General features: G+C 39.0%; 1 protein-coding gene across 3 annotated transcripts in view; it reads right to left on the reverse strand.

Moving 5' to 3' along the window:
- Positions 1-12,858, reverse strand: part of EFTUD2 (elongation factor Tu GTP binding domain containing 2) — a 1,111,673-nt gene that overhangs the window by 45,890 nt on the left and 1,052,925 nt on the right. The window lies entirely within an intron of this gene.

Genomic DNA, 12,858 nt, shown 5'->3' on the forward strand with positions numbered 1-12,858 from the left:
CAGCTATCCAGCTTGCATAACCTTATTTTTAAACCTATTGTCTGCCCTGCACTAGCCAATCTAGTCACACCTTCCAAACCAAATCGATCCCTGCGATCAGCTATCTCAAAACCCACAAGAAAACCAGGTCACTCTCTTCATTCATACTCTTGTCTCTATACTTTGGAATTCACTACCTCTAGCTACCAGGTCTATGCATGACCTAACCATTTCAAAGCCTCTTTAAATAATCATCTCAAAAATATGTCTCTGCTCCTGCATAAAGCCTCACTGATGCTCAGCTCTTTAGCTCCTCCCACACTAACCTCATCCTTCTCTTCTGTCACATTTCAATCCTTCACAGTCTGCAAGATCCTAAGGCCCTTCTAACTTCTTCTCTGTTTCTATACCATATCCTTAAGCTACTGCTCAGGCTGTATTGCTTCTATTCTTTTTAACTCTCTCATTATCTTTCTGCATCAGTAACTTTCTGGCTATTATTTTCCTAACAGAAATTAACATTCTGTTTTTCATATACTACAACAGTCAATGTCACACACTGCACTACCTACATCATGAATGGTGAGTGACTATTATTGTCTGTAATGTTTTAACTATAGAACTGTCTAGATGTGTAGTATATATTGCAACATCTTGTAACATAGTTTGTTCTTTCAACTTATTTTTGTATCATATTTCTAATGTAATTTGTATTGTACTGGATTTTACTGTATTTGTATTGTACTGTATGTGGAGCTTTTCTCCCCGGGCCTCTGCTGAAAATGAGTTCAGTAGACCCAGTCAGACCACCCCGGTAAACAAATGTCAAATAAAATAAAATGACATGACGTCCACTTTCCAAACCAGAGGGTATGGGACTCTGGCACAGAACTCTGGAAGCTGTCTGTTCACAGGGGAAGCAAAGAGATATTTTTGAACTGTACCCCACTGATGAAGAATATCCATCCATTTGTGGTCATGGATCTGCTCAGTGTGTCTGTCTGAACATTTTGAGGTGAGGCAATATAAACAGTTGTCAAAGTTACCTTTGCTTGAAAAGCATTCTCCCAGGCTTGGATTGCTAATCTGCAGAGTAGATAATATCCCCCCCCCCCCTCACTCCGCTTGTTCACACACTAGGGAACTGTGGTGTTGTCTTGTGAACAGCTAGCTTCAAAGGGCCTGGCAGAAGAGATGACCTGAAGGCTTGAAGGGCCAGGATCACAGCCCTCATCTCTCTGATGACGTGTTACTTCCTTACAGAGGGGGACCACAGGCCTTGGACCTTTAGGTTCCTTAGAGTTGCTCCCCACCCCAGATATGAAGCATCTGTGTACATTTCTTGTACTGGACGAAGTGGATGCAGGGGGTGTCCTGGATTCTGTGAAATTTGTTGAATCCACCAAAGCAATTCCTTCTTTAGGCAAGGAAGGAGTGGATGGACAAACAAATAAGCATGCTGGGACCAAACTGTTTTCAAGTACCACTGGAACTTTCACATATGGAGTCTGGCTAAGGACAGCACTGGTATAACTGAAGCCATGAATCCTAGCATCCTGAGGAATTCCCTGGCAGTCATAGAGGATAAAAGAAGCATATATAAGAAGTCTGCAATGACTGCATCTTTTGTAGAGGCAGGAAAGCCATCATAAGGTCTCTCTCTTATCCTGCAACCTAGGAAAACCTAGTCCTGAGAAGGAAAAGAGAAACTTGCTGTGGTTGAGGGTGAATTGCAGGCTGAGCAGCAGACAGGTGGTGGTTTGAAGGATTTGTTGTAAAGTATCTGGATGTACTGCTTGAATAAGCAGGTCATCCAGGTAAGGGTAGACAAGAATTCCCTGGAGTCTGCAAAAAGAAATGACAGCAGCCAAACACTTTGTGAATACCCTTGGCACCATAGAGAGTCCAAAGGGCAACGCATAGAAATGAAAATAAGAGGAAGCAACAGAAAAAACGTAAGAATTTCCTGAATACAGGGTGGATGGGAATGTGAAGGTATGCATCCTTTATGTCCAAGGAAACCAGGTAAGGCTAAGGTAAGCAAGAGTGGGAACAGAGTTTGCAGGATAAGCATCCAGAAAGTGGGGACTTGAAGAAATAGACTGAGATGGGACAAGTCTAAAACTGGTCTCCAAGGACCGTCTTTTCCTGGGAACGAAGAACATCCTGGAATACAAACCCTTCCCTCTTTCCAAAGAGGGAATTTCCTATATGACACCTTGTATCTGCAGGTCTGGAATGATTTGAGGGAAAAGGTGGACCTGGTCCATTGGGGTTGTGTGAAATCCCCATGAAGGGAGATGTAGTTTTCCAAGTCATGTCATGTAGTAACCTCCCTGTACAATAGACAGGACCCATTTGTCGGAGGTAATGCTTGTCCAGTTTGAAAGGAAATGAGAGGTGCTGGGAAAGAGGGATTTTTTAGAAAGTTGTCAGGTAGTCACAGATTACCTGGCTTGTCTGGAAAGGGGTCTTTTGAGCAGAGGATGACTGAGACCTAGAAGGCGTCTGCCTGTGTGGGCCCTTCTTATGTTGTTGTGAAGGTGCATGGGTTTTCTTCCTTACAAAATTAGGTCTTGAAGGATAGTTCCTATGCAGTTTGGGAACTGAGGAGACAAAAATATGCTTAAGCTCTTGAAGTTCTTTTCCTTTCTCTTGCAGGGATTTGAAGAGAGCTGCGGCATCAGAGCCAAATAGGGCGGTATTGTCCAGTGGTGCATCCCACAAGTTTTGCCTTGAAATCCTCAGGCAAAGGCTGCAATCTCAGCCAGGAATATCTCCTGAGGACAGAACCAGATGCTGCTGATCTTGCAGACACCTCAGCTGCATCAGAATTGCATTTCATTGAATGCCTAGTAATCTGGAATTTGAAGCCACTGTTCTCCTTTACCATTTATAACGAATGTCTGCAATACCTCTGCGGACATGCTGAAGAAACCCTCCCTAGCGGCTTCTACATTAGTACCTGCCGAAGGAGGAGGACCCAATGCCATATGTGCCTCCGGGCCTTCACCGGCCTCGAGAGGGATATCCAGGATCAGAGGTGCAGCTGAAGATTGAGACCTTACCCTTTTCATCTTTTTCTTTGAAGGCTCAACTGATGAACCTGGTGTATTTTCCATACTTAGCTCTAGTTGCTTAGACCTCTGGTTTTCAAGACAAATGTTAAAGGTGGACAGACGACTGCGAAGTGTTTTATGGACGAACGCCTGACAGATGGCACAGGCCTTGTAGTCGTGATTGCACCCCAGACAGAAGAGACACTGGTTGTGCTTTTCTTTGTGTGGAATATTTCTTTCACAGTGGCACTTGCCCTTGTTGGATGACATTAACTTCTAACAAGCATGCAGTAGTAAAAGCGTAATAAAGTCTTCCCAAAGGGGCACTTATCTGAATTGTAGAAAAACTTTCGGTGATCAGACAAATAGTGGAAGCTGTTGTTCAGACTGGTGGCAGAGAAGTTCTGAGGATGGTATGTGCAGACATATGTACGGCCGATGCCGGCTGTTCTATGTGCAACACCGCATGTACCTTGCAGTAGCTTAAGTCTTTTGTATACTGGCCGGACGTTCGGGTCTCTTAGGAAGGGATCTCCCCCCATGACATGAATACAGCAACATGGGAATAGAAGGACATCTCTTATTTACAACATATTTACAAATGTACAAATATACTGACATACAAATATATTTACACATATTCATAAGTTTCTTTACAATCACAATAAATTTTTCATCCCTTTTACACCCCCATCCATTTCTGCATAATCACATCTCATTTTGCTTAATACTGTTGCTAAAATCCACTTACAATGAAACATAATTTAATCTTTCATTCCATATAACCCATGACTTAAAATACCTTTTTATCTATTTCTTTATCATATTCTTTAACCCTGCTCTTATGATATCCATACTTAATCATGTCAATGTTTACCTTAGCCACTTCTTTTATATCTTCAAACAATCTTCTTTAAATAGTTTTCCCCATAACACTGTATTTTTCTTTTTATACAGCATATTTCTTTTTACTAGTAATTTATTTATTACTTGTCTCCACAAAAAATATTGAGATTCTACTATGATTGCATAATTTTCTTTTTATTTTTATAGCTCCAATTTTTTTCACCTGTTAGATTTTCCCATGGTTTTATACAATAATATTTTATCATTACATTCTTATACCATACTTTCCTTTCTTTTCTATATCATTTTTTTTATTTTCCACAAAAATATTCTTTCTTGGTAACATCTTACTTCATTTATGCACTCTCTCTCTCTTTTATTCTTTTTTTTACCATACTCCCAAATTTATCAAACCTATATTTATAAAATTTTACTACTAATCTATTATCTTTTTCATTTATCCACTTAAGCACTTTGCTCGAATTTAATGAAACAGCAAATACCACTGGGTTAAATTAACTCTAAACCTCCTTCTTTATTTACATAAAATAACTCTTTTTACTAGGTTTAATCTAGAACCCCCAATAATTCCTTTTCAAATACTGTTGGCAACATAAATATGCTTGCTAAGTATGCAAATTTTCCCATCAGTACTGAATTTGTCGAATAAGATTTTTTTCTGAATGATAATTTATATGTTATCCAGAAAAGACAGGTTTTCTTTATTTCTTATACTGTTTTATCCCAATGAATTCTACTAACATCCTTCTTCCCAAATTTTATACCCAACACAGAAATTTAATTCATTGTAAAATATATACCCCATATCTTTACTACACCCACAAACCTTTACACTTCTCTTTAGTTAAAGCTATCCCTATCATCTCTAGGCACTCATTTGTGCAAATGACTTATTTTATCCACATTTTGTTTGAAAATTATTATAAATTCCTCTTATATGTTAACATAAATGGAATTCTTAACCCTTCAGGTATTACATACACCACCTAATTCATTTTGTAATTTATTTCACAAACTATCAAATTCATAATTAATGTAAAGAGTACACAACTTATTGGGCATCCCTGTTTTACACCACTCATCATATGCACCTCTTGACTTAACCAGCTATTTACAAATATTTTTACTTTATTATTACTATATGCTGACATACACAATTTCCTAACAGTCTCCCTTATATTATATTATTTCATTATTACCCATAAGATTTCATGTCCAACTGTATCAAATGCATTGTTAAAGTCTCTTGTCATGATTTTTGCTTTTTCTTTTCTATTCATATCATCCACAATTTCTCTACCATTAACTCTTGATAACCCTTCCCCTTTATGCTATTTTATACCATCTTCCATTTAAGTTTCAAATGTCTTTTGTATTATTTTTATAAAGATCTTATGTAATGTCTTTCGGCTTTTCCCGGTTAGGGGCACCACAGTGGAACTCTGGTCCGCTAATAATTGGCAGTGGAGTTTTTTAGTGCCGAGTTGCCAGCCCAATGCCCACCCTTCAAGGAAGGCACACCCATTCATGCATGCACATATTTGCATGTCTTTAATATCACTCGACCGCGGGGAGGACATGCAGACTCTACACAGAAGGCGTTCCAGCCGAGATTCGAACGGGAGAACCTCTTGCTTTATAAAGATCTAATAATCACTATTATTCAATACTACTGGTCTCCAGTTTTTAAAAGTATTTATCTTCCTTGCTCCATATGAATTTAAGTATTCCACTATATAATTCTTTATATATAAAACCTTCATTAAACCATTCAAAATCTTTAAAAACTATTTTTTTCCAATCTCTTACATTTGTATATATTTCATACCGTATTCCATGTGGTACTGCAGCCGAATCTGTATTTACGAAGTCTCCTTTTCCAACTCCTTATTCTCTTTTTCTGTTAACGTTTTTTTACTTTGCATGTTTCTTTCACCACCTTCTTTTTTCCTTAAACATTTTCTTAGACATACTGCACTACACTATTCATAATCTTTTACTGAGTTCTATTTCTCCTTTTTCATTTTTTATTTCTCTCATTACCTTGACTAATCTGCTGAAGTTACTTGATACGTCTCTTTTTTCTTGTAAAAATATCTTTGCTTTTATAATAATTCTGTTTTTTTTTTCTGATTTCTTTCATATAATCCTTTTTCTTTGTCAAAGCACTTTCTAGCATTAAGTTCTAAATCTTCCAAAGCATCGTTATACATCCTTTTGTATTTTTCTTTCTCTATTGTTCTCGCATCATACTGCCACTGTAAAAAACAGACAGTTTTTATAAAATATTCTCACAGTAATATGATCTTTCCATAACTGTATTACTATTCTCTTTCCTTCTTCATTCCATGTTTCTTGTTTATCCTTAATTCATTGTCTAGTTTTATATATTCCTTATTTTCATTTATCTCCAGCCATACTGCAAGATGATCAGAAAATCCAGTTTCAATTACTTCCCTTTCTCTTAAATTATTTTATAGAATCAGAAGGTTTAGTTATATTTCAGTTTAATATGTACCCCTTTGGCAAGTCCATGAATTTTTGTCCCAAAGTTATAACTCACATCTTATAACTTCTAACATTTTCCAGTATCCTTTCCATTCTTTTTACGCTTGCCTCTTAAATCACAATTAAAGTCTCCTGTTATTATAATATTCATATTTATCACTATGTAGTCTAAAGAGAGAGAAGCATATAATGTTATATTTCTATATACTTGCTCTTTCCATTTTAAATCTACAATGGTTAACCTTCACATTTTTGCTAAGGTTGCATCTAATATCTTTACTGTATATCTACAGAACATGGCTATTCTTCAACATCTCTCATTTCCCAAATCCCAGATTATCTTCTCTCTTCATAGCTTCTCTGTTTGTAATCTTTCTTAGTTTGTTAAAAATCTTGTCTTATAATATCATTACATCTACATCACATGTATTACACTACTCCAAAACCCTTTTGTTCTTACTATATTCTTAATACTATCATTATTGTTTTCCCTCGTCCAATTTTTCTTCTATTTCTACTGCATCCTACATTTTGTTTCTTTTTCTTTACTCTTAACTACATTTTTACAATCCATCCATAAATGTCCAGTTTTGTTACATTTATAACATTTCAATTCACATTTTTGTATCATGTTCCATTTCCCCACAAACATAAGTAACTGTGACAAAAACGTGTCATCAAATGTCCTTTTCCAAAAAAATGTTATGGGCTGTCCCCAGGATTTTATGACACCTCTACTCTCCTCTACATTTATCATGCTTGGTATATGTATAATTCTTTCTCTATTTTTAAACAAAATATTACAAATCCATCCACCAGTCACATAAACCTCTTTTATCAAACTTTTGCAATATCGAGTACTTCTTTACATAAAGTTTTCAAATGTTCTTTCAAAGTCTCTAGTTCCACCTCTGTTCGAAATTGCAGATCATTTTTTCTTTTCGTTTCCCTGTTAAATGCTTTTATCAAATAAAGATTTCATGGGATACAGTCTCTCTTTTTTCATATTCTCCAAGAAAATTTTCCACTGAAAAACAGTCTCAAATATGATGTCATAAAACATCACCTCATGTGCTTTTACACCTAAAGGAGCTATTAAATTGTCCCACACTTTATACCTGTCCATTTGTTTTCTTCCTTACCATGTACTTCCATTTTTCATTTTCTTCTTTTTCTTTTCAGCTATTTCCCTTTTTTCTGTCTAACCCACTATTCTTCAGGACCATTTCTGCATCCTCCTTTTGTATTTTCTCCATAATGTCCCTCCAGTAAACGTCTTCATGTCTTCATTTTCTGCTTCATTCTAGGTCACCATTTCTTTAAGTAAATCATCCTGCAACTCTTCCCACAGGAGGGTTGTAACTATACATCCAGCATTTGCTGACTCATCTACATTAAACAGATTTCTCTGGAACCTCCTCAGAATCTTGCATGCATTCTCCGGTTTCAATACTAACTTTCTCCTCCATTTCTCTACTACTCCATTATCTCATTCTCTCTTCCCCATCTGCTAGCCTGTTTCTCCAGGCCACCTCTGCACATGGAAAGGAAACAGCTCATGCAACATGGGCCCCACTAGCAACAACGAGTAAGGGAAGTTCCACAATGTCCTGACCAAATTTTCCCTAGTAGTATAAATACCAACCTGGGTCTTCCCTGAAGACAGGCCACTAGCCTACTAGGTCTAAGCCAATCAATAAAGGATACATAAATACATCTGGAGAAAGGTCTGTCTCACATACCCATTCATACATGAAACAAATAACTGCTATGACTGCCTTATTTCCTCCGTTTTGAGTTGCCTGGGGTGTCAGTCTACATCTAGCAACTACAACATTCTTTCCCCTCTGTCCCGAGGGTTAAAGCAGAATACTGATAGGTATGTGGCCTAATTGAATGCCAGCTTTGATACCATCTCAGGCATGAAAGATGGATCTGTGATTAGGCTAACCCTATCCCTATGGAAAACTGTACATGGCTCTTAGCCATGAAGGCTTGGAGCTCTGAAATTCTTTTTGCTTACGTGACTGCTACTAGAAATAATGTGTTCAATAACAAGAATTTGAGTTCTTCAATACTGCCAGATTCAAGGCAGAAGAGTGTGAACTCTGCTACCACAAAATTCAAGAGCCCTGAGGAAGGCTATACTTTCCTCAGGAGATATGAGGTGCAGTACCACTTTTAAAAAATAACTTCACTTCACTGTTGGAGGATGGGGAGGGCCCATACAATGGCTCACAAGGTGTACTTTAACAGAAGCATAGGAGGGATCACACTAAAGGTTCTCATACATAGTGCAAACCCAGATGCTCAAAGGCTTCCAAGGAGGGAGATGCACATGGAAGAGCATCTAATTCATTTAAGAGAGATGATATTTAGGTGCTGTGTTTTCTGGCCTCCTGCAAAATATGGCATACTTCCTTTGGCCACTGATCCCTGAAGGATATCTGACTGAGATTATTCATGCTGCCAACTTAAAGCTGACCAGGTTGGGGTACAGTAATGACCTCCCTCCTTTTTGAGGCAAGAGTGTGTAAGACTGTGACAGGAGGACAGAGTCCCTTGCATAATTGTAATGGTCATGGCAGACAGCTATGAGAATATGACTGGCCCACTCTTTTCTTGGTTTTATCAGGACTCCTGAGTTTAGGAGAAAGGAAAGAAAGGCATATAACAGTTCTCTTGTCCAGGCGATGGGAAAGGCATTCACTGCCCATGCAACTAAGCAGATGTACATAGTGTAGAACGTTTCAGTGTGGAAGTTGTGCTCTGAGGGAAAAAGGTCCAGCACTGGATTCCCCAACTTCTGCATAACAGTACCCAAGACAAACATAATTCAGGTTTCATTTGTGACCGTTATACCTGGATCTACTCAACTTATCCACTACCCAAACTGTGGTCTGAGGGGATGAAAGAGGCCTGGTGGTGAATGCTTAGCTGTGTATGTATCTCCCATGCTATCAAGGCTAGTGTCAACGATTGGTAACAGTGAGTACCGCTTTGCTCATGTGCCACATCATTGTAATATATGCTACAGTTACCTGCAGGGGACCTGGCAGCCAGAATGTCTTGAAAAGCCAAAGGGTTAGGACAACAGCCATAACTTTTTTTATGCCAATTAGACTGCTCACGAAAGTTGTTCTGCATCTCTCTTGCACCTTAGGGTTTTGTCTGTTAACTCCACATGCTAAGTCTGAAGGCATCTGCAGAGGAGGTTTGCTTATTTCCTGGGGTCAAAAATGGGTATCATCCTGTTCGTCACTTGCTTAAGACTAGTAAGCCAGTTCTTTCTGAACAGCAGGAATCAGTAGATCATCTTGCAGAATGGACTTGGATAGGGGTACCATATATATGGAAGTTGACACGTAACTTCAGGTTTTTAGGAATAACTGAGAAGATGTGGTTGAATTTTGGGCAGGATCCACAAAAACCTTTCAAGTGCAAAACTTACTCTTGGGGCAAGAAGAGATTGCTCACATGTGTATCCAACAGTGCTTTCAGGAAGTCCTCTGATTTCCTCCAACCACATTTGATCCACAAAGGCTCAGGGAGAACCACCAGGTTGGTTAGTAATGAATGGCTAAAAGTTTACTGCATTACCCATCTCCATTAGAAAAATCTTGAATCAGTCTTTCCAATAAGATGGATTTCCTGGGTCCTGAGACGGCCAAACATCTCATAAATTATCCAAGATGCAGCGAAGAAATCAAATGGTAGGAAAGTAAATTTGAAATGAAAATGAACCTTAAACCTTACAAACTGCCTAGGCTGTTTACAACCTTGTTTCAATCTTAATGAAGCATCACTCATTTTTCCATTGTTATACATCATATCTCCCAGGGTAAGTGAAGATATCTCTGAGGGGATGAGGAAATGTTTATAGATTTACAGTCAGTAGTGTTTATCTTGGGGAGAAGGGGACTTGCCTTCTCTGCTCCCACATCATTGCCTATATCTGCTTCTGTTGTATTTCAGTACTTGCCTCTTCACAAGCTTAAAATTATTTTCTGGAAAAACAAAGGACTCTGCTTTGGGGGAGGGCAGTTCCTGCTACATTTGAGTTTTGGGGTTGAGCAAAAAAAAGCTGCTTAACAAAACATTTTTGACCAAAGACATGCACAACAGCTACCCCATGACATCATCTAGCAAAGGCTGAATCATGGAGCAAGCTTCCCCAAGTAGTACCCACCCTGTAGTAACTCTGCTACTGCATGCACCTCTAAAATGTAGCCACAATTACTGATACGTTTCCTCAATTTTAAGTCCATTTGTGCAGCTTGGAAACTCTCTCTCTCTGAGGCCTCATCTGGTATTGTCTGCCATACTCTCCCATCTGAGAGTATCTTCCAGCTTTTTATCATACAGGTCTGGTAATTCAAAGCCTTAAAGATTATACTAGTATCAGTGCACACCTTTCTGCCATAAGAATACAACACCTGCTATCATCATCTGTAAAAATCTTTGAGCTAGTGTCAATCTTTTAGCTGAATCTGGGGAAACCACTGCTGGATAGGCTACAGGATTCTTATACAGGTTTCCTCAAGTGTCTTGCCCTTTACAGAAAGTATTCAGATTTGTATACATGTTGATCCATCGAAGACGGTTTCAACAAACGCAAATAAAAAGAAACTATTCATGAGACTGCCTTCAGTGAACATTCAAACAACTTTTTTTTGCAGTGGGCAAGCTCTCCTGCACCCCCCATGTGGTGGGGGTACACCCCCCAGAATTATATATACCAACTATGAGGTCGCACAACAGTGGAGATAAAAAGCAATCTCCACTTTTGTTGAAGGCAGTTTCAGTGAACTGTCTTCAGTTTCTTTACATTTGCTGGAATAGTCTTCAATGGACTGATGTGCTCCATTAGATTCTTGGGTGCTGGTATCTGTAAGACTGGCTTCAGTGGCACGTTTTGAAATGATTGTCAAAGCTCTGGAAAAATAAGGACACAGCCAAGGAGGTCTAAGTTCCTTTGATGTAATTAGGAGACCTTCCTGGACCCCAATTAAAATACTCTCTCATCTGACTAAGAATCTCTGTTGGAAGAGAAGCCTAACAATGCACTGTCCTTGTCATTAGCATCATAACCCTGTGTAGAGGATATCCGAATAAACTAAGCTAAATCTTACTTCTCAGGTTCAGAACAGGAACAGTAAGGCAAAGTGGACCTTCTCTTTTAACGCTGGGGAAGTGAATCCCAACAGCAGAGGAATAGGTGGACTGAGGGATTCATTCTGACCCATGTGGCAAAATATGCTCACTCACAGTAAGAGGTTCAACTGGTTCGATCCTCGGCTGGGATGCCTTCTGAGCAGAGTCTGCATGTCCTCCCTGTGGTCGCATGGGTTTCCTCCGGGTGTTCCCGTTTCCTCCCACATCCCAAAGACATGCTGTAGATGGATTGGACACTCTACATTGGCCCTAGGTGTGAGTGCGTGCATGTGTCTGCCTTCTGTGGAAGGTTCGGCGCCGGGCTGGCAACTTGCACCATAAAACTCAACTGCCAATCATGAGCGGACAGGTGATCCGCTGTGGCGACCCCTAACCGCGAAAAAGCCAAAAGGAGAAGAAGTAAGCTCAGTCCAGAACCTTCAGAATAAATTGGAAACAAGTATTTTAACTGAACTTTCTGCCTGATTTTAACTATTGTCCTTCACATCACACAAATCACTTATGACATTAAGACTGTGAGAATTTGAAATGTTTCAGGGAGCCCCCTTCTCCTGCCAATGGAAGAATAACCTAATAAAGTCTCAGTGTAACAAGGCCATCAGCATTGTTGCAAAAAACCCTAAGATTCATAACGATGTTGGGAGTGACAAATGCAAGCTAAAAGCATTCAACATTGTCCAACACAGCACATATACTTAGCACTTGGGCAAGCTACAGTTATTTAAGAGTTGCAGGAAAAAAATACCTAAGCTTTGCTGTCTAGCAGTTAGCATAAAGGATTAAGGTAAAGAGCTGCTTCCTGTAACCAAAGTGCAAAGGGTTTGATTAATTCCACCTCCATTTGCCTACTGAGATTCTGAGCAAGTCACTTAACAAGACTTTGCTGCAGGGTCACAACTGAAAAAGGACACACGCCCAGTGGGTTTACCCCATTAACAAATAAATTAAATAAAATAAATCTCACTAATTATCTTGCAGAACTCTCCCAAATGAATACAGGTGTCTTGTTTTCTACAGATCAGCTGCTACATGGCCGCTAAAAGACCTTATATGATCCTTTTAAAAAAGACAGGTGAATTAAGAAGAAAAAACTTCTAAAAACTGAGATAAAGGTAGTTAAAACAGCTGGTAAAGCAGCAAAAGGTGATTACAAAAGTCATACAAGACCATCATTTTATTACAGTCACCTCGGATGCTCTTTTAGAGCGGCACAGTGGTGCAGCGGTTAACGTTGTCACCTCACAGCAAGAGGTTCTCCGGTTCGATTCTC

This window comes from Protopterus annectens, chromosome 13.part0 (assembly GCF_019279795.1).
Source record: "Protopterus annectens isolate FY-2018-M chromosome 13.part0, PAN1.0, whole genome shotgun sequence".
Taxonomy (NCBI): Eukaryota; Metazoa; Chordata; order Ceratodontiformes; family Protopteridae; genus Protopterus; species Protopterus annectens.